The sequence below is a fragment of the Falco biarmicus genome, chromosome 3 (genome assembly GCF_023638135.1).
Source record: "Falco biarmicus isolate bFalBia1 chromosome 3, bFalBia1.pri, whole genome shotgun sequence".
Taxonomy (NCBI): Eukaryota; Metazoa; Chordata; class Aves; order Falconiformes; family Falconidae; genus Falco; species Falco biarmicus.
In genome coordinates, this window is record NC_079290.1 from 97,802,658 (window position 1) to 97,822,495 (window position 19,838).

Sequence of the window (19,838 nt, forward strand, 5' to 3'; positions counted from 1 at the left end):
ATTCCCTGAGCACGCTGCAGTGGGAAAAGAGCAAGACAGGGATGTGTGGCTTTCCCATGCCTGTAGGTCAGAAGGCTGTTGGCATGACCCTACGACGACCACTCAAAATTCCATTTTGATATTAAAACTGCAAATACACTGAAATACACTGAAATACACTGAAAATGTATAATAAATACATTGATTTATTACACTGAAAATGCTGATGGGCACAGAGCAAATAATTTTTGACTAAAATGTTAACTACCAAACATTTAGATCTATCAAAAGTATGTGCAATTTACCACCGAACTCATACTGTTTTAGCAAGCCCCTCCCTGCATTAAATTAAAGAAAAACACCAACACCAACACAGCTCAAGGACAATAAAGTCATCGATCTTCTAAAACCAACTCAAACTGCTTTTAGGAATCGTGCAAGGATAAAAGGGGTGCACCAAGTTTGGTTAACAGAATACCCAGGTATTCCTCACAGGTGATCAATGCTTACTGTAATAAACTGCCCCTTCCCTCTTATATTAGCTAGATTTCAAATGACTGTAAGAAACGAGCCAAGGGAATATGGCTGAAACAAATCAATGAGCAATACTTGTCACCGAGCAAAGCAGGCAGTGCCACGTGAGGGCACAGGCTGCATTAAAATGTTTGCCGTTTTTTTAGACAGGCAATTATCACCTCAGCCTTTTGTGGGCCTCTGATGTCTAATGTCATATTCACACACAAACGCCTTCTCCCTCACTTCTGTATTTGCTGTTTAACTGCATTTCTCTAACTGAGCTCTTCTGATGGGGATTAGCAAGCTATGTTAACGCGGCAGCTGTGGCAGTTCACCTGGAAGAGCTGAGGGTCGGTGGGGTCAGAGAAGGAGCCAGGCAAGTTAATCATCATCCTCTGAATATGAAAATGACAGAGGAGGGAAGCAGCCTAAGCTGTGCAAATAAAGACCTTTTGCAAGAGCAGCTGGTTGAGCCCCATACACCTTGTTCACCATAGAAAGTGAATAGAGAAAGGATTCTGGGGGGGGCAAAGGCATATCCTGTGCTGCTGATGCCCTCAGAACAGGGTAATTATGTCTTACCAGAAATAAGTACCTGAAAACGAAAGAAACCTGTCACGTATGGATATCCCTGGAGATGAGTCCTCAGTGTCTTTTCCCCCTTAATACACCTAGCAGGCTCTGGAGGGATCTTTCAGGAGTCTGTTTTTAGTAAGTGAGGAACCTCTTTTTCCCACCCCCAGGCTCGCTGATTCACAGCACATCTTCAACGGCAACAGACGAGCTCAGCAACAGCATCACTGAAGTCACCGCAAGTGCGTCGTGAGTGTGGCTTAAACGGAGAGAGAAGAGACGGGGCTGCTGAGCTGGAGATCAGGCTCGACCTGCTGGCCCAGGCGTAACAGGTTGCAGGTTAACACAGAGCCAGTGTGTTTTTTCTTAATAATATAGTGTTATCATAGCCATTGCAATGCGGACTGGACACCTTTAACCAGCTGATGGGAGAAGTAAATGCAGAGAGTTGTGCTCCTGTAAACACAGCTGATTACACCTCTGGTGTGTCACTTGATCTCCAGACAGTCTTCCAAAGGAAGGCAAAACACCTCTAACAAAGGGGCATTTTACCTGGGAGACTGAAAGGCTTCCCACAAAAGAGAAAATTGTACGTGTTCGATCTTAGCATTTATATTATTGTTCCGAAAAACACAAAAGACAGAAATGTTTAGACAGTAGATTGTCACTCTCTGGGATAGGGCTGCATTTTCCATGTATGTCTATAGTTCCTAGTGTAGTTGATACCTCTGCAAGCTAAATAAGTAGTAATTACTGAGATACTTCTAATGTCTGCTGAGATGCCTCACAATATGTGAACAAAGGCCGAATAAAGCATTTTTTAGTATCTGAAATGTCACTATCAGGAGGAATTATTTGTTTCTCCACCAGTACCTCCAAGAGTAGATACATAAATAGAAAAGTCAGTTATATGTAGCTGCTGCCTGATGTTTAAAGATTAAAAATCAGCTAAAAATCTCACGCAGTTTTCCCTTTGTGTCATCTGCACGCACCCATTACACTTGTGAGCACAGAAAATAAAACCTCTTCTCCTAAGATAGAACAATTCCGTACCTGAACAATGCTCATCTGTCTGTGTTCATGTTGAAAAAATCTCTGAAAATCTCTCTGACACATCTCTTTCCACAGGCACTGAAATACCCAAGTCACTCTGAAGCCAGTGGGTGTTGGGAACCTAAACGACTTCAGAGATGCGAGTCTTAATGTCAGGTGAATCCTTTCCACCGCCTTTCGCACCGAGGTCCCTTACGCGGAAGGCTGAATACCAGTTGCAAATACTCTGTGACGACCGCTGAGAAGATGGGACCTGTGAAAGGTGGCCTCAGATGAAGCTGGGCTGCGTAGTACTCATACCCCAAACACGTTACTCATCACAGCCTCTGGGCTGTGTAAGTATGTGGCTGGAGGAGGCTGTTGCATGAGTCCTTCATACAGACCTGCCAGTATCCTTTAAGGATGAAGCTCAACTGTACATGATAGGGGGGATAATACATCTTTTGTTGCTATGTGGGTAAGCACAATAATGGAAACTATTTAGAGGATAATTGGTGTGCTCTATTTTAAAAGGAAATAATCTGGTTTCCAAGGGGACTAACTATGAGGCCTAAAGACTGTAGTTTATCTCAGTGTAGGAATGGGATCATTATAGAGGAAAACAGAGCACCCATCCAATTCAATTACCTCGATTGTATTACGAATGTAAAAGAGGAAATTGTATGTATCTCAAAAAGGAAAGTTTCCCACTCTTCCCCTTCCACCCCACTTGGAAACTACCCTGGAAGCACTTGGGCTCCTGCAGACTACAACGGGCTTTTGTGCTCAGAAAACTTGCAAGGTTTGTTCCTTGCAGATTACCCAGCTCCCTCTTAAACCCTCCTTCATCCTACACGATCAACGCCCTGGAGCGTCTCAGGCTGCATTCAGGCACTCAGTAAACTGCTGCAGCTACAACTCCTTGCTGGCATTTTTGCAATCAACAAAAATGTAGCTGAAAAAAAGCACTGTTTGGAAGGGGCAAAACATTTGCCGAGTATGTCAACTAGTATAAAATTTGGTGGTTTTGTGGGAAAAACGTTACTTGAAACTTCCAACTAAAAAATGTTGGGGGTGGGGAGACTGGAGGAACCATGTTACCCACTCCAGAAGCTTTTATTCGATATTTGGATATTACTGTGCTGCTCTCTTTTTCCGACTGGACCAGCATCCCCAGATGACCAGGAGGTTATGTGATCTGAGCAGCTGATCAGCATACAGAGACTGAAAATACTGCAGCGCGAAACGTTCTGCTGTGGTTCTGCTCATGAGGGAGCTGGTGCCAGGCTGGGATATTCTTTCTGCCTGACCAACACGGCTCCCTGCCCTGCTGCTGGGCTGGTGTTCAACTGACCACTGCAACCATCAGCTCTGTTACACCAGTTTCTAGCATTTTATGCGCCAGGTTGTCTGCCAGTAGAATTTCTTGTAAAGCTGTATCTTTCTCCTTAGCAATATTTTTATCTTCTCCCTCCTTGCTATAACAGGTTTCCTTTCCTCTTCTTCAGTAATCTGGAATCTTTGGTAACTTGGATCCTGTTTTGATACTGTGCACTGACTGCATATGCCTGTGAGCAGATCAAATTAATCAGATGCCATTAAAAATGAATGCATCTGAGCCTATTTCTCTCTCCTGTTTCAAACACAATCAGATATCTGGGCCCAGTATGCTGGATTACTGAAGTTTGATCAGCATGCTCTGGAAATACTGTGGCAGTCCTGTTGTGGCACCCAGAAAGCATGCTCAGAGAGCAGCAGCATTTTAGAATGATTTACTGCATATGGAGAATAGTATGAAGTGTCAGACATCCATCGTATTTGTATGGACATAGTTGAATAAACCAACTTAATTTTTACAGAGAGTTGTGAAAGTCTAAACATAAGAAGAAAAAAACCTATATATTCCAGGCTGTACAGTACATTATTTAGTTCTAAATTATTCAGAGCTTCTGAGTAGTGGCCTAGTAGAACAGGTCTGACATTTTCCTTTTTTTCATCTGAAAACTTTTGAGTTCGGTGCAGCCTTAGTAATCTGTGCCTGATGGCTGGAAAGGAGCAGAAGGACCAGTTCATCAGAATAAGTCTGTAAGTCAGTACGGTAGCTGGAAAAGCTCTCTGCAAATCCTCTGTACTACTGCAGATGGGACTGGTATCCTGACCATCTACTGCCAATGGTGCTGGTAGATGATCAAACTGAGCATTTGTCAAGAGGGTCACATCTAATTTTGCATATGCTTCTGCTGCAGCTCTGGTGCCATACAACCAAGGCTGGACAGCTGTTGCTGCCTGAGCCAGCCAAAGGAACCCTGCCTTGCGCTACAGTCACAGCAGCTACCTCGGTCTTCAGTCTGAAAATGGCTGGAAAAAACAAGTATCCCCTCACCCTCCTGTTTTGCAGCCCTTTGCAGGTGCAGAATATTGTGAAATAGATAGTATAAAGATTCTTTTTTTTACGTTTTGAAGCTTGCAGTCTGAAAAACATGGATTGGAAGCTGATGAACAAGCCCTGCTAGGCCAACCCCCACCCCCCCAAAGCTGTTTCCTCTTCATGTCCTGCCAGTTGGGCCCAGTTCTGTAGGAACATTTAGATCCTCATCCATTATAGATTTTAACAGGAATTAGGCATTGTGCAGCTGAACCCCACTATACGTTTGTCTGGTGCAGAGTTCTTTCATAACACAAAGTCTGAGGAGCATGGGGTTCCAGGAGACCCTGCAAGCCATCAGAACCAGTTCCTCAAAATGCAGATGAAAGCCACTAAACAAACGACTGTGAACCATCAGGTGAAAACCGCCTCCGTTTTTCTGTGCCTTCCATACAGACTTATGATGTGTGACTGAAAGAGAGCAAGCCCATCACGACACCTGTCGAAAAGGATGCTTGGGTTTAGTCAGTGCTGTCCGTGTCTCACTTGCAGGGGAAATAAACTCAGGTATGAATTATATTCCCTGGAGAAGAGTTTGCTATTAGAAAGGTTTCCAATGCAGTTGTAACAGACCTCAACGGATGGCAGGATTGTTTTATTGCAAGTGAAGCACTGTTTAAGAAAACACAAGAGTTCTTAAACCATATAGTTCTTGACAGCACCACTTAGAACAGGAAATACCACAACGCAGCCCAACAACAGCTCAGTAAAAGTTGCTTTTTAAACGGCAACTAGTAAATGCCAGGGGCAAGGTTACAAAGCAGCTTGTTAGCAGCTCAAGTATACTCTAGCCACTTCTTTCTGTCTCCCTTTCACAACAGGAGGCAATTTTAGACTGCAGAGCACAGATGTGTCTGGCAGATACATCCTTCTTCCCGCATCTTAAATAAGTGTCTCAGAGATTGTGAGTCATTAATCTCACGGAAAAACAGGTACTCAAACAGGATTGGGAAAAACATGTAACAACAAAAATCACCGAAGAATTGTCACTAGCTGCAAGAACCGAAGGGACACCTCCTGCAGTGAAAAAGCCACTGTCTGCTATTGCTAGTATTACTCAGACTCCTAGAACAAAGGCTATAGGAGTCCATTTATCTATATATTTCTAACTCGTGCATCCTTTTGGGACCAAATGCCAATCAGTGCCAGGTGCATTCTCTTAAATATTTTATTTAACCACTCCACAATGGATGCATGCTGTCATGGTGGTGACTAATGTAGTATTTTTTCACTTTTGTGATTATTTTTGAATAGTGAAGTGAACACAGCTTCTTCTCTCTCAGCTCTGCATGCTCAGGCTGGTATCCTACAGCCAGGTCCTTCCCATCTGCCAAGGCAAAAGCAGGGAAGTATTTCATCCAGGAACGAGTGAACTGAACCTCACTGCTTCACAGACAGGGACTTTCCTCCCATCTCTCCAGGTCATTTAAAATGGACTCCAGCAGAAGCAATATGAAAATGTTACACTTTCTACAGAGTACTACATACTATGTACTATGGAGTACATAAATGCTCTAAATATTCCAGTAAGAATTCAGCTGAGATTTCACGGAGCCTCTGAGACTAAGAAAAAACGATTAACTCAATCTGGTGTTTTCGAGACTGGAGCATTGATTGGTTTTAATGAGTCATTTGCACAAGGCTGCACACAAAGGTGCTGCCAGGGTGGGAGCTTTCAAGTCCTCTGTCTAGGACTTGGAGTCCATCATAAATTACCCTCTGACCATACTTTTTGTGGATCATACATAGTAGGTAGGCACCAGATAAGTTGACTTAAGAGAAAGGAACAGTCTTTTCCAATACAACTCCTGAAAAATGAGGTTAGCCTTTGACGGAATCTTTGCACAACGGCTTGAAAATTATGAAACCCTGGCTTTATTATTCCTGACTCTGCCACTGACGGACTGTACGGTTCTGAGGCAGTTGCTCATTTGCTCTATGCCTTTCATTTCCCCATCTGGGAAAGCTGATACTTCACCCTAGATCTATATGGGGAGCTCAGTTACTTGTTGTTTATAGTGCACTTTGACATATGCATACAAAAAGCATTATGAAAATGGAAGTTCTAAGTGCTGATTGTAACATTTTCAATATTTTCAACTTCACGGGAGTTTCCTCTCAAGACTAAAATAACACAAGATTTTTAAAGGATATTTTCCTTGCCTAGCTAGAAATGGTATGTATAAAAGATGTTGCAGAAAAGTTTTGTTACATTGTTTGATAAAGAAAAAAAAAATGCATTTTTCAACTACTTTATAATTTATCACTGTTATCACAGCTGGGGGAAAGGTTTTCTCTGTACTCCATTCCTGAGAACATGATGAGTCTTTACCAGTCAGGAAAAGCTGTATTTTCTTGAGCACAAATTTATTCTTCCATCTTCACCTGCCAAAACAACTTGTGTCCTGTTTTATGACACACAGCAGTCAAGTCACATTCTAGACACAGAACTGGATCCATCCACAAGGTGAAATGTAGCACTCATGGAACAAAACCAAGTTAACCTCTCGTGTGCACTTCCTCAACACAATTCTGAATCACTTTGCCTTCTCAAAACCACCTATTTTTTTTTTTTAAAGTAAAAGTTACACTACGAAAATCTATGTTAATTCATAACTTCTATGCAAAACTTCTCACACAGATCTTTTATCAACACAGCCCTAGCTGGCTTTAATGCTTTACTTATGCTTCATCAAAGCTCATATGGTATTTGTTATAATTTACTTACTGCTTTCAGTGTAAGCTCCTTTCCAACTTGTTTCTTTTAAATGAACTGTTGCTTTAATGCTGTAAATATTCAGCAAACATCAATATTATGGCCAGCACAATGTGGTTCAGTGTACCAGTGCCAGGTTTTCATTGATTGCTGCTTGTGTGTGCCAGTTTTAAGACAGGCTTTTAATAAGCTCAAAATATGTTCATGGGATTGGTCTCAAAATGTCTCTAGTGGAATAATCAAACTTGTAAGAGGCTGCAGAGAAAAACAACAATTTTGTTCAAAGAATTCCAGCTCAGACAGTCAGTCAAAACAATTCCTAGCTTAACCTCATTAAGCGGGTCTCACACTCAATGCCCAGATGACAAGAGCAGCTCTGAAGGTCTGCTTAGGGCTTCCTCCAGCCCTGGCACTGGGGTCTTTGCAGATATTGCATTGCCACCCATAGGCAGCCTTCAGGTTGTTCCCAAGTCTTGGTCCCCAAGGCCATCAGTGTGTTTGTTGCTCCTCAGGACTCTACTGCAACCAGGGGTCCCAGCCTACCTCCGTGAACTCTCATCAGCCACATTTCACAGGCTGCATGCAGTCCACCCTGGACACCAGCCCCTGCTACTATCCCACGTTAACTATAGATAGTATTTTCATCTTAGGCTTTTGCTATCCAAAAACCTGAGCTACCCCAAAACCCTGGGCAACTACCACCCACTGATGTAGAGCCGACAAGTGCTGGGGCAGGGGAAGGTCACCAGGCACCTGGGGTCTGTGGGACACCAGCCTTCAGCCTGAAGGGCTGAGGCAGCAGCAGAAGGCCATTGCCCGTGGGAATTGTGGAGAGGGAGCAAAGGGGACACAGGTAAGGGCAGTATCAGCAACAAGCAGGGTAAGATACCCAATTTTGGTGGAAAGTCCTAGGGCAGAATAATGTAGCACTTCAAAAGGGAAGCAGTTTGGGAGGTGGAATCCAAAGGTGAACATGCATGAGGCTTTCCCCTGGCTCTTGATATCAAATATAAAGAGCTCCTCTGTACTAGCACCCCATTATTTTTGTTATCATATTTCAGCAATTCTAGCAGTTCTGCAAATGAGAATTGAATCAAGCCTGGAGCTTGCTGGGCAGAAAAAAAGGACAGAAATAGAACAAAGCAAGACACATAAGAACAAATGGAGGATACTCTTTTCAAATGGGACCTGTGATTGTTACAGTTTACTAGGACCATGGAGAAACTGAGTGAATCTTCAAAGCCAGTGTGATGATTTGACCACATTAATGGTGCATATACTAAAGAGAAGAATCTGAGAAAAACATGTTTTGCCAAAATGGAAAGGAAATAAGACAATGGTTGTAATTTCAAGTTGATTTTAAAGACTAGAGACTAAACCTAATTATTTAAAATTAGTCTTTCCAGATCTTAAGTCAAGAAAAGAGACCAGAATTAAGACCTGAACTCACCTAGGGAGATAAGCTATGTTTTCCTTCACAAAATTTTCCACACAGACCAGAATAAATACAATAATATGTTCTGGATACTCCTCTTGCAAAATGTGAGCCCTTGTCTGAAGTTCAAATGCAAGTATTTCCCTGCCTCATCTTCCACATCCAGCACATTTCAAGAGCTATGATTCCCACTCTAGAATCAGAGCTCTGCCTTCTGTTAGCGACTCAGGAGTGTTCCCAGGGGAGCATTAATCTGACCCATGGCAAAAAGACATTCCTCAGTGCAGTTCAAGCTGGGATAACTCAAATGTAATGAACAGAACAAACTTCAGTCTTTCTTTTAATGGCAAGGATGCAAACCCAGAAAAAACCTGCTATTTACGCAGCCTTTCTATGACGTGGTTAGGTTAATTTTAGATTCTGGAGGTGGTGCTGTTTTTGCTGTTCTGTATTTTAAAGCCCCATCACCACACAAACATTGACTTTATCACATATCAAATCATTATGTTATTTTCCCACTGCAAAGTTAAGAATGTGAGTTTGAGAGGGATGTGTACAAGTCCACACAGGCTACAGCAGGCCCTGGAAATGAATCCAGGTCTCCTGAGTCTCAATCAAATACTTTGTCAAGATTACCTTTCATCTGGGTTAGATTTCTTGCTTTACTTGTACAGAGACACCAGCACCAGACGTGCAGAAATAAGGCAGTTTGAGGGACTGAAGCAAGTGTCAGAACATTTTCCACAGTAATCAACCATCCTTTTTGTCATAGGACAATTAATGTGTAAGCTTGAAGTTGTGGAAGAAGATCTCGTCTGTTCCACTTCCTTCTTTTTCCAGCCTTTAAAAAACAAACCGTGTCCCTTAGCCTCAAACGTTCAAGGCTAAACTCCCACTTCAAGCACATACACAGAAACAAGCTCCTGCTTCTGCTCACATCAAAGTCCTGAAGCTCTTGCTAAAACCGCGATCACCACTTCAGAGAATGAATCAAGCAATTGAATGACCTTCTTTGGGGCTCAAAATCTGTAGTTAGAAATTGGCTGTTCAGGTGTTTATTTTCCTCCTGTATTTCTGGCTTTGCCTGAGATTATAACTCAGTGTGCCCAATATAGTTCAGAGACAGTCTTTTTCTGTCTAAAGAGAACTTCAAATTTTGAGTGCTTGACAGGCTGACAAAACTGATCATGATTTCTCCACAACACTGACTGCTCAATGAACTGTCACATATTATGCAGCTGTAGAACAAAAAAGTGTGTGTGTTATTTGCTGGAATCGAAATATCAATTAGATCCTGTGATAAGTTAATTCATATCTTTAATGAAGACTGATATTTTCCTTTGATGTGCAGGGAAGAAAATGCCCTGAGTATCAAAAATGTTTACTAAGTTTGCTGCAGAAGGCAATCCGTCTTTCTCTCCTCTTTTTGAAGTATTTTGCTTAAAGGGGGATGAAGCTTTTGAACTGAAAAAATGTTCACTGAGCTTAATGCCTCCTGTCAGACTCTATGCATCTGCCTCCCTGCATAACTTAAAATAGAAGTCAAACTGGAAAATACAAAAGTTCTTGCATGGTCTTTGTTTTATCTCAGAGGAAAAGAATGGGCCAAGAAAAAGGATACCAGGCCACTTCTCACTCTTGAATGGATTTAATTTTAAAAACTAGTTTGGGCTGAGGCTTAATTCCTTCTCCCACTTTCCCTGGTGACTTTCAGTGCACCTGTAGCCACTGCAGCTACTTGGGTCTCAGAACCCAAGGATGGCAGGCTATGGATGAAACACACAGGGGCAGTGAATAAGTTGAAATACTTCATGATTGAAATGGGCATTGATTTGCTTAAATGCTGGCCATGCCTGACAAATAACTATGACAAACAGTTATAACAAATAACTGGGAAAGACTTACACTCAAGGTGCAACTGTGGAATGAGCTCTGGTCTTCTGCTGATAGGTGTCAAAGGAACTTGATCTAACATTAAGTATAATTAGATCAAGTAAGATTTTGATTGCTACATTTTCCTCATGACCAACCTAGGATTCTCAGCTGTGGATCTAGGCTACCAAAGCCTAGAGTTAGTGTAACTGGACTGATGAAGACAAATGACCAGCTCTGTATTCTGTAGATCTTCAAGCTCTGGTTTAAATTCACGTATCTTGATTTAGATGCATCTCAAGAACAGAGCAGGCTCAGTTCGCAAGGTCTGTGGAGTAGGTCTTCAGCAAGACTACTCAGTGCCACGCGTGCCGGCAGAGAGCTTAACAAATGACCATTCCTACAAGAAGCCATTTGCAGTTCTTTCCAACTGGCCTTCCAGCTTCTCTCTATTATCTACTTCTCCAAGTCTGATTAAGCAGGAAAGAAAGGATGGAGCAGTGGTCAGGAGAACAATCTAGAATTCTTCAGTCCTGTGTTCAGTTTGTTGTTTTACTGCTCCATTAATTTGGGTTAAGAAAATGGAAGAAGAAACCTACCAGGATTATTGAATTTAATCCCAAGCAACGAGTCAAGCACATGTGCAATGTTAAGGGCAAATATAATCTCCTTCAACACATAGCTTAAAACATCTTCTAGCAAATATAAGGTTACTCATAGAAAAGATGGCCCCAAACAGAGTGTGCTTCAGGAAGAAGGATCAGGTCTACTGTAGTACGCATCACAAAGATTAAAATTTACTTATTTCACAGAGGTCTATCCAGAAGAAGTGTTGAGGTGTGACTGTGGATTCTCAGCAAAAAGAGGTAGCTGAACTAGAGAGCGATGTTTACTCACCAAAAAGTTCTACATAAATGACCCCAGCTCTGCACTTAATGCAATTGGTATGTCACAAGAAATGAAACTGTCCTAGGGATGATTTTGCTTCTAAAATTTAGCTTGTGTTTGGCTAAAAGAATCAGGGCAGAAAACTGTTTTAATTCTTGGCTGTTATTTAATACAATGATCTGTGGTTTTTAAGAATTCTTAGTATTAGATTTACAACTTGGGCTTAAACCTGGGAAGGATCAAGCCAAGATGCTTTTTCTGGGACCCTAAAAACCCCTGCTAATTTTTTTGGAAGGGTAAGCCATTAACAAGAGCTGCTAACAGCGAATAGTAAACCACTCTTGTACAGAAATAAAAGCGGCAATTATATCAGCTGCTTTTCACTTCTATTGTAGCACATAAAAAATATTTTTGAAAATGCTGAAAAATATAGCCCATATCTAGAGCTGTTTAAATGATTCAAAACAAATTTGTCATAATTTGGCTTCCATAATCTTTTTCTTTGCCTTTTTCTCAAGCACAAAAGGCTAAAGCCATTTCCTTCTGTTTGAAGAATTCCGTCCTCTGAAATGCGTTTTCCTGCAATGCAGTAAGCTTTTAGGGAGGCAAATAGGATTAGACCACTGGAGGAATAGTTTATCCTGATTTTTGAAAATCTAAATCCAATATTGTTTGAACGATGCTGGCCCTGCTTTCATCAATCCCAGTCCAAAAGATGTTCTGAACTTTTGGTCAAAGTACATCATATAGCAACAGGACGCTGATCTGTGTTACTAGAAAACCTCTGCTACAGAAAATCTCTGTAACAGAATATTTAACCAGGCCAACACCCTCTAACTCTTTCCATCGCCACCACACAAATAGATATGTGAGCGAAACAGTATTTTGGGCTGGCCCTCTCCAGGAAACTCCCGTCAGGCTAAAACAGCCTCTGTATCCAGACTTCAGGGTCACAGGCAAGTCTGTCACAAGCGCAGCCACAGTGTAAAACCGGGGCATTGAGAAGCTTCACAGAACAAACCAGGTCATCCAGGTAACTGTGTGGTTCTGCCAGGAAAACTGTTTCTGAACTGGAGGCTGCTCCCAGCCCAGTTATGCTGGTCAAGGTCACACCTCATCTTTTCCCTGCTGATGTAAGTGGATAAAACCTGCCAGAATAGCTCTGCTGATTTGATGCGGGAGCCCATCAGAACTGCCATTGAAGGGACAAACAAAGACGTAATCTCAGTGGCAGTCAGCATGGAAATCTGCCTTTGCTGCGGCCAAATTCCGTGCTGCCAATTCTTATTCTCAGCTATGCTGGCTCTGCCTTTTGAACTACCAAAATATTAAGCCAAAAATTTCCCCGTGCATCCTGTAAACAATACAGTGAACAAATGCTCACATAACAATTTCCTTCCTGGTTTCTTCTGACCCGAATCTTGTGGTAAACGAGGCTTTCAAACACACTGTGTCCTTCAGCTGATGCCAGGTCTGTGCTATAGTCATCACTCCCGGTCTGCGCAGGGCGGATTCTGTGCTGCAGTTCAGCGGTCGTCAGCAATGCTTGTACTGCTCCCCCAGAAGTTGCTGAGCTGCCACATGCAATCCGGCTGTCCTTCTCCCTGCTGCCTCCCAAAAGTGCAGCATCGGAGCAGCCAAAGGATGTGCTCTACCTCTGGCAAAACCTTCAGGAGTTCTTCAACAGTCTTTTTACGTTTTTCTCTACGCAGAAAAAAAAAAAAAAAAAAGAATCACTGCACTATAGCATGGAGAAGAGATCGTGCAGGACTATAGCAATTGTCTCCAGCCCATCACAGCATTTAGCCTCCCTGCTGTGCCCTATATATCATATGGCATGCATTTTCCCTTTCTAAGGGTGAGGCATTTAACTGGATGTGTGCAGCTGGGAAACCGCACAACTGTGATACTGTCCCTCAGGGAAGCATTGGGTTTAGTGGGTTAAATCCAGCTCTATTACAGCTAAATTTGGATTCAGTTCTGAGCAGGTGATGTTGCACTCACTTTTGAGAGGTCTTTATAGCCAGTGGACGTGAGGTCCACTGAGTAGTCTTTTAGGAGGCACAGGGTGCAGGATGCAGTGTGGTTGGGGGTGGATTTCTCACTACTCCCGTTAACTATGGCCACAGGGACGCTAGCACATTGCATTTCCCTCCCGCCCCACGAATGCTGCTCATCCGAAGCCACCCCACCCCACCCCAAGTGAGCAGTGCCAACCAGCTCGCATAGCTCTCATTGTGCCAGGCATTTACTGCACTGGTTGAATCTCTTCCAAACGCTTTTGTCTTTATCCTGCCTCTCTTCTTCGCCCATGGCTTTTGAAAAGATTGTATCCCAAGTCAGATTTTCTGCTTAACCAGCTGCATACTATACATGTGTATTACAGTCCATCACCCCTGTAACCCAGTTTCCTGTTTTCTTCCAAGTTCACAGTTTTAGTGACTTCTCTTCCCAGAGACGCATAGCTCTGCCTAATCTCACTGTTCTTTCCCTCCTACTCTCACTCCTTACCCTTGCCTCCCTTACTTAGCAGCACTTTGTCTCCACCTAGCAACCCTCTGCCTTTTCTCATGCCATTTTTATGATCAGCATTTGCTTCTTTACCTGAGCTTTGTTTCTCACCTGATTCAGTGCTGCCCTTTCCCGTGTTTGCACCTTACAATTAATCATTGGATTGTGTCTGTCTCACTCTCAGCACGAGACTCGCAGGTCACGCAGTTCATCTTCCTACAATACTCATAGCACCTATGGTGTTATATAAATAATCCAAATGGGCACTGTATCATGTAAGCTATGTCATACAGCCTGGACCGTGGCCAGAGCACAGATGGAGATTTCTATTCATGGCATCAGTTCTCTGCCTGTTCCCCTGTTCTTAGCGAATCCTTTTCCTGCAGATTCTGAGAATAACCAGTGTTCTTCTAAAGCCCAACTCCTGCATATTTTCCACTATGACTCAAAAGACAGAGGCATTTTCCTTTTCTTCCCATTTCCTCAATCTTTTGTGCATCAACAAAAAGAATGTAAGAAATACATTGCAATTAGCACTTCCTCAGCTGCACTCATCTGTTGAGAGCACTCAGCGCTGAGCCAGCCTTCTGCAGGTGGGTAACTTAATGCCTCCTCTTACCACTTTTATTTACCTCAAGTTAATTGCCAGAAGTGGCAAGCTCTCAGTGTTCTACATTGAATTCATGATAATACAAATACTTAAAATGATGGATTGTGTGGCTGTGACAGCTACCAGTAAACCAGAGGTAGAGCAGGCATTCTCAGAGCCAAAAACAAGAGCACTTGAAAAAGCTGGTGCAGATAGGATGTAGGAAAAGACCTGAAGCTGATACACATTCAGCACCTGTTTAGATTTCTTTGATCCATCTTAATGCAATAAGGTCTTTGTTTGCAGATGCAGACATTTCTCCCTGCTCTCATTTTTACACTTTAGCGGGAACAATGGCTTACAGGTAAAAAGTACACACCACTGCCACTAGCACGTTTTCAGCACTGTAGTCACTGGGACCTGAGAATAGGGGTGCGAGGCGTCCCCATGGCAAGGCAGAGTATGACAGATTCGTTTCATCCTGTCTCTAGAGCAGAACAGGGATGGAAACTTTCTCCTTCTCCCAATAGAAGGTCTAATCGTAACTGTACTGGCACTATGAACCACAATGATAGGTGAGTTCATCTTGTGCCAGGCACTGTGCAAACAAAAGCAATTCCACTTCCACAGAGCCAACAGTCTGAAGCCTTCGTCCAACAGTCACATTGCCCTTGCAGGCAAATGGTTGGCCCTGTATTGCATAAAGCTTTATAATACTGTTGTATATTAGCAGGATGGCACCCACAAAAACAGGTGGTCATTATTGATTAGTGATTGTCACTACTCTGTTAATTCCTTATAGATAATGGGGGACGCGTGTGTTGTGAGGAAAGACACAAGTGCTAGAGCAGCACTGCTGTGATGCACCAACTCACTGGGCTTCACACAAGAGGAGCTTTACAGGAGGTGCTGCATCTATGCATGTGCTGCATTGACTTTCTCAGCAAGCTCTTCCTAGCAATGTTTCTGGTGCATATACTGTTGTGAGAAGCCAGCTGGCTGCCATCTGAGAGCAGATGCCAAGTGGCTGTCAGATTGTCATCTTGAATTTTAGTATTCAACTCGTCTTTCTGTGAATTGGCTTTTGGCCTTTTTTTCCCCAGGAAGAGCTGTGCCTGAGCCAAACAACCTCAGATTTATCTCCTGTAAAAGAAACGAAAGTACAAGTCACTATTGCTTCTGGTGAAACAATTTATAAATCAGAATTTCACTGCTTTAAGTGGTTTTCCCACTTTTTTTTTGTAGTTACATAACTTTTCTCCTGCAGTTCCTAAAAGAAATCTCAAAAAACCACATAACAGCCACTTCAGACAGTTTACTCACTCAATCTGTCCATTTTGTAATTAATTAGAAAAGCTGAGAGAAATATAATTTTTCAGTTTCTGATCTCCTGATGTTCACATTTTAAGTTTTTCATAAAAAGGCTACTTGCATATGGTCTTCAATATAGTACTGGTCAGTCCTTGAGAAATGTCACCAGTTTATTCAAAGATGCAAGACAAAAATAAATGAAAACTAACTGAAAAATTCCCAAAATCGTACAGCAAAAATCCCCGGAACAATTGTTCCGTAAGTAGCGATCCAAAAGATGCAACTTCAAGTGGTTTAAAGGATTGCTGCTTCTAAGAGAGTGGCTTCATACACACTCTTTGGGAACAGAATAATTTTCAGATGTGTCATGGCAGGCAATTTAACTCACTGGTCTTGTGGGAAAATAATACCCTTAAGAGTTCTGGAGACCAGAATAGAACAAAGTTGTTGTTGCTCTTGAAGCAAGAAAGTATGTGCTGGGAAGATGCTTACATAAGAGAAAAAGCATGTTTTCCATAAAAAAACTACTTGCTAAAAAATACGCAAGGGCCCAGCAAAGAGGTAGTTCCAAGTAACTTGTGCCATCATGCAAGAATTCTGTTCTGCGTTGTTATTGTTTGACCACCTGAAACCAATCATGCTTGTGTTAAATCCCCTTAATGCAGAAAGCACTACACAGGGTGCATATTTGTTATATTAGTTCTAATTCTGCTGAAAAAGTACAATACTTGTTTCTTTTTATACTTAAGGCATTCACGTTTAACTTCTGACAATATAATACAATTGAAGTTTATGTAACGATGCAAACATAAAGCATCTGCTTGTTCACTACCAGGCTGAAGTGGCACTAAGATTCTGACTGAAACCAAAAGGCTCTCACACAGCTACCCCAAAGGGAATCGAATACTGCATGTTCTTACTGCCCCCACAAATGAATGAGCTGGGTCACTAACCAAATGGTAAAATCACAAGCAGACACTTACTTGTCTGTACATTTTTGTTTAAGAGTTACCTAGGATTAGTTTCACAGGTACACTTTAGCTCTCATGGGTTCAACTGTCAGAATGAAAGTGAGATATTATTTCACTTTTCCTGGCTTATGAATAGATGAGAACCTGTTTGCACCCCTCCAATTCGCAGAAAACTCTCAGCTGATACTACTAAAACAAGTTAGAACATTCTCCTTTATTTTTTTCCCAGTGGAAAGAGGGTAAGGCTGTGGAAACTGAAAGGAGGAAAGATGTTTCATATACACTCAGAGTTCACAGAAACAGGTTTTAAGCACAAGAATCAGAGCAAAGTAAAATGCACCTTGCAACACCCAATGAAAAGATCACAAGAATGCTAAAGGAGTTGAAAGGTCTAATACAGAAGATCATGTCAGTCTGTGCTGGCAGCTTCTATAGAACTAAGATGGTAATGAGGAAACGTGTTTGTTTTTAAGCCTTTTCAAGAATAAGAGGGCTGATGTCCTGACACAGCAAAAAACCTTGGGACACTGCCAGCACTTGGCACAGTAATCTTTTCTGTATAGCTCATGTGGTGAGAAATGCTGGCTTGGGTGAAGAACTCTCGATGTCATTTTGGTAACAGCAGTAGGAAATTAAAATGCTGAAGTCAAGACAGGAATGAAGAGCAAAACACAACATCCAATGCAGCAGCACGCTGTTTCCTGGGTATCCATGCCTGGGCTGGCAAAGGTTGGAGGCTCCTAAAATAGACACCATTCAGTATTTGTTGCATGCCCTGAAGTGCCACATCAGAATTTTCTTGAGGTCTCAAAGCACAAATATTTTCTCATTTGAAAGACACAAATTGCAGCAAAATCATGCACTTTTTTTTCTACCACTGAGCACCAGGAGTTTGTCATAGCACCAAGAAAGGAACCAAGGCATTTTAAACCACAGTTGGGATTAGAGGCATTGTTGCAGTGCCATTGGAAAGCAGGTGTCTAAATTACTGTGCTTGATGGCTTGAAAAGCCAGACAGGAGGAGGTGCAAGCAGCAGGGTGTACCCCTTCCAGCACCCAGCCAACCTGGGTTTTAAGAGAAAGTAGATGATAAGAAAGAAGGCATGGACAACTGCAATGGAGATACACAGGAGAGGCAGGGCAGCCCCAAGCACACATCCCTTTGGGTCTCAACAGCTCTTCATCTTAATTTTGCATCTTATTACACACCTTTGGCAGGCTACTAAAATGAAAACAAGATAATCATCAGGGCACAGAAAGGGTCAGCAGCTCTGAGGGCAGCGGAGGTTCCCCATGGGGCTCAGCAGGGCACATCCCACCATCCCAGGCAGGGAGCAGGACAGGCCAGGGGGAATCGGGGGAGGGGACATGGACAGGCCAAGGCTAGGCTGGGAGGTAGCCCAAGGCCAGGCAGGACAGGGCTGTGGGGAGCTGGAGGCTGGCACTGCTGCAGCATCGCAGAGGCAGGGACTGGGGGTGGCAGGCAGCTGAGGTGGGGTCCTGGGCTGGGCAGGGACACTGGGGCTGTGCTGGTGCCCTTGGGTCCCTCACGGTTAAAGCTGTGCTTGTACAAAGTCGGATAGATCCAGATACCCAGAAAAAACACACGGTCTTGTTCAGGAAAGCACAAGCCAGTTTTGTAGCAAAATATGATTTCAGTCAGAGATACCAGAAACTCAGAAAAGAAGATAAAGACATTATTTGGCACATGTTCATTACAATAAAAGGAACAAACCAAGTATAGATTTCTTTTAAAAAAAAACAAAACCAGCCAAATATTTTTAAATTGTGTTTTTCCAATTTATTGTTTGTAATCTTCACGTGTTGTTTTTCTCCATGTTTCTCTGACTCATCTTAAAATCACTGCATTTGATGGGAAGCTTGTGTCATCTGACCAGGCTCATTGAAATGAACATTTCTCATGAAAATTTTATTTTCATAAAAATGTAAAATGGAAAAGGGTTTTCAAAAGATGGAATCTTTAAAAAATCAACACAGGAAAAAAACCCTCTATTTAAAATAGCAATCTTTGAAACATCATCATTTTTTTAAAGTTCAGTTTGACCTGCAAGGAAGTACATAGGACAATTGAAGAGAAAAATCTCCCCACGGCTGGTCTCCAGGAAGTACAGCAACATTCCCATTAAACAGTGAAATGGTACCCCAAAAGCATGAAGAGTTCTAAGACTGTTTCAGTCCTGGTCTGGCCAGATCTCTGAAGGTCTTGCAAAGAGGGACAGGGAGAAGGACAGCTCTTTCCCACAGGGATGCTGAGCTGTGAAGGGAAGAAGGGTGTTTCTGCCAACACTGACCACATGGTCCTCCACGTGATGGAGGACATCCCTGGGACTATGCCCAGGCTCTTCACCTCACCAATGGCTCTGGGAGCAAGGTCTCTCAGCACACAGTTGGGGCCAGCTTAGTGCCCTGTGCTGGACACCCCCTTGTTTGGGTTGCTTTGTCCTTGACAGCTTCCAGCCCTGCCGACCCTGTCTGCTGTGACCACCAACCCATCTGCTTTCACAGGCCATGACACTTGGTCCTCTGCTCCTCCCATGCTGCCAAAGGCACGCACCAGCACTGCACACTGCTTCACCTTGAGGAACACATTAGCCACGTGTGAGTGTGACGACTGTGCTGGCCTGGGCACTGGTAGGAGGAAACCTCATTCTCTGTGGATCCCCCTTGGCCAGAGCTTCTCCGCCCCAGGAGGACTGGGAAACCACTCTGGCCTCTTCTGCCCCAGGGGCATGTGGCCATGTTGCTGACCTTCCTGCCTCTATTTACAGGTTCCAGCATGTGCTTGAAGCTGGCCAGTCCCAGTATCACCAGCCAGGCAGCATCATCCTACAGCTCCATGACTCCTGAGAAGCGTGGCTGGTCAGGCCAGGCTGGGACAGGAGCTTCCCAGTGGGTCTCTGCAATGAAGAGACACCAGACCAGTGCCAGGGCCTACTGAAGACCAGGTCACTGGCTGAACTTGTGGACAGTGGCACAAACAACCACTTGACTACTTGTCA

The 19,838-nt window shown here is 43.0% G+C and overlaps 1 long non-coding RNA gene across 1 annotated transcript in view; it reads right to left on the reverse strand.

The window, feature by feature from the left end:
* Positions 1 to 285: 285 nt before the first annotated feature.
* The window catches only part of LOC130146580 (uncharacterized), a 97,820-nt gene continuing 78,267 nt past the window's right edge, over positions 286 to 19,838 (reverse strand). The window contains exon 8 of the long non-coding RNA XR_008820959.1: positions 286 to 13,140. This is a non-coding gene — a long non-coding RNA (uncharacterized LOC130146580). The remainder of the gene's footprint in view (positions 13,141 to 19,838) is intronic.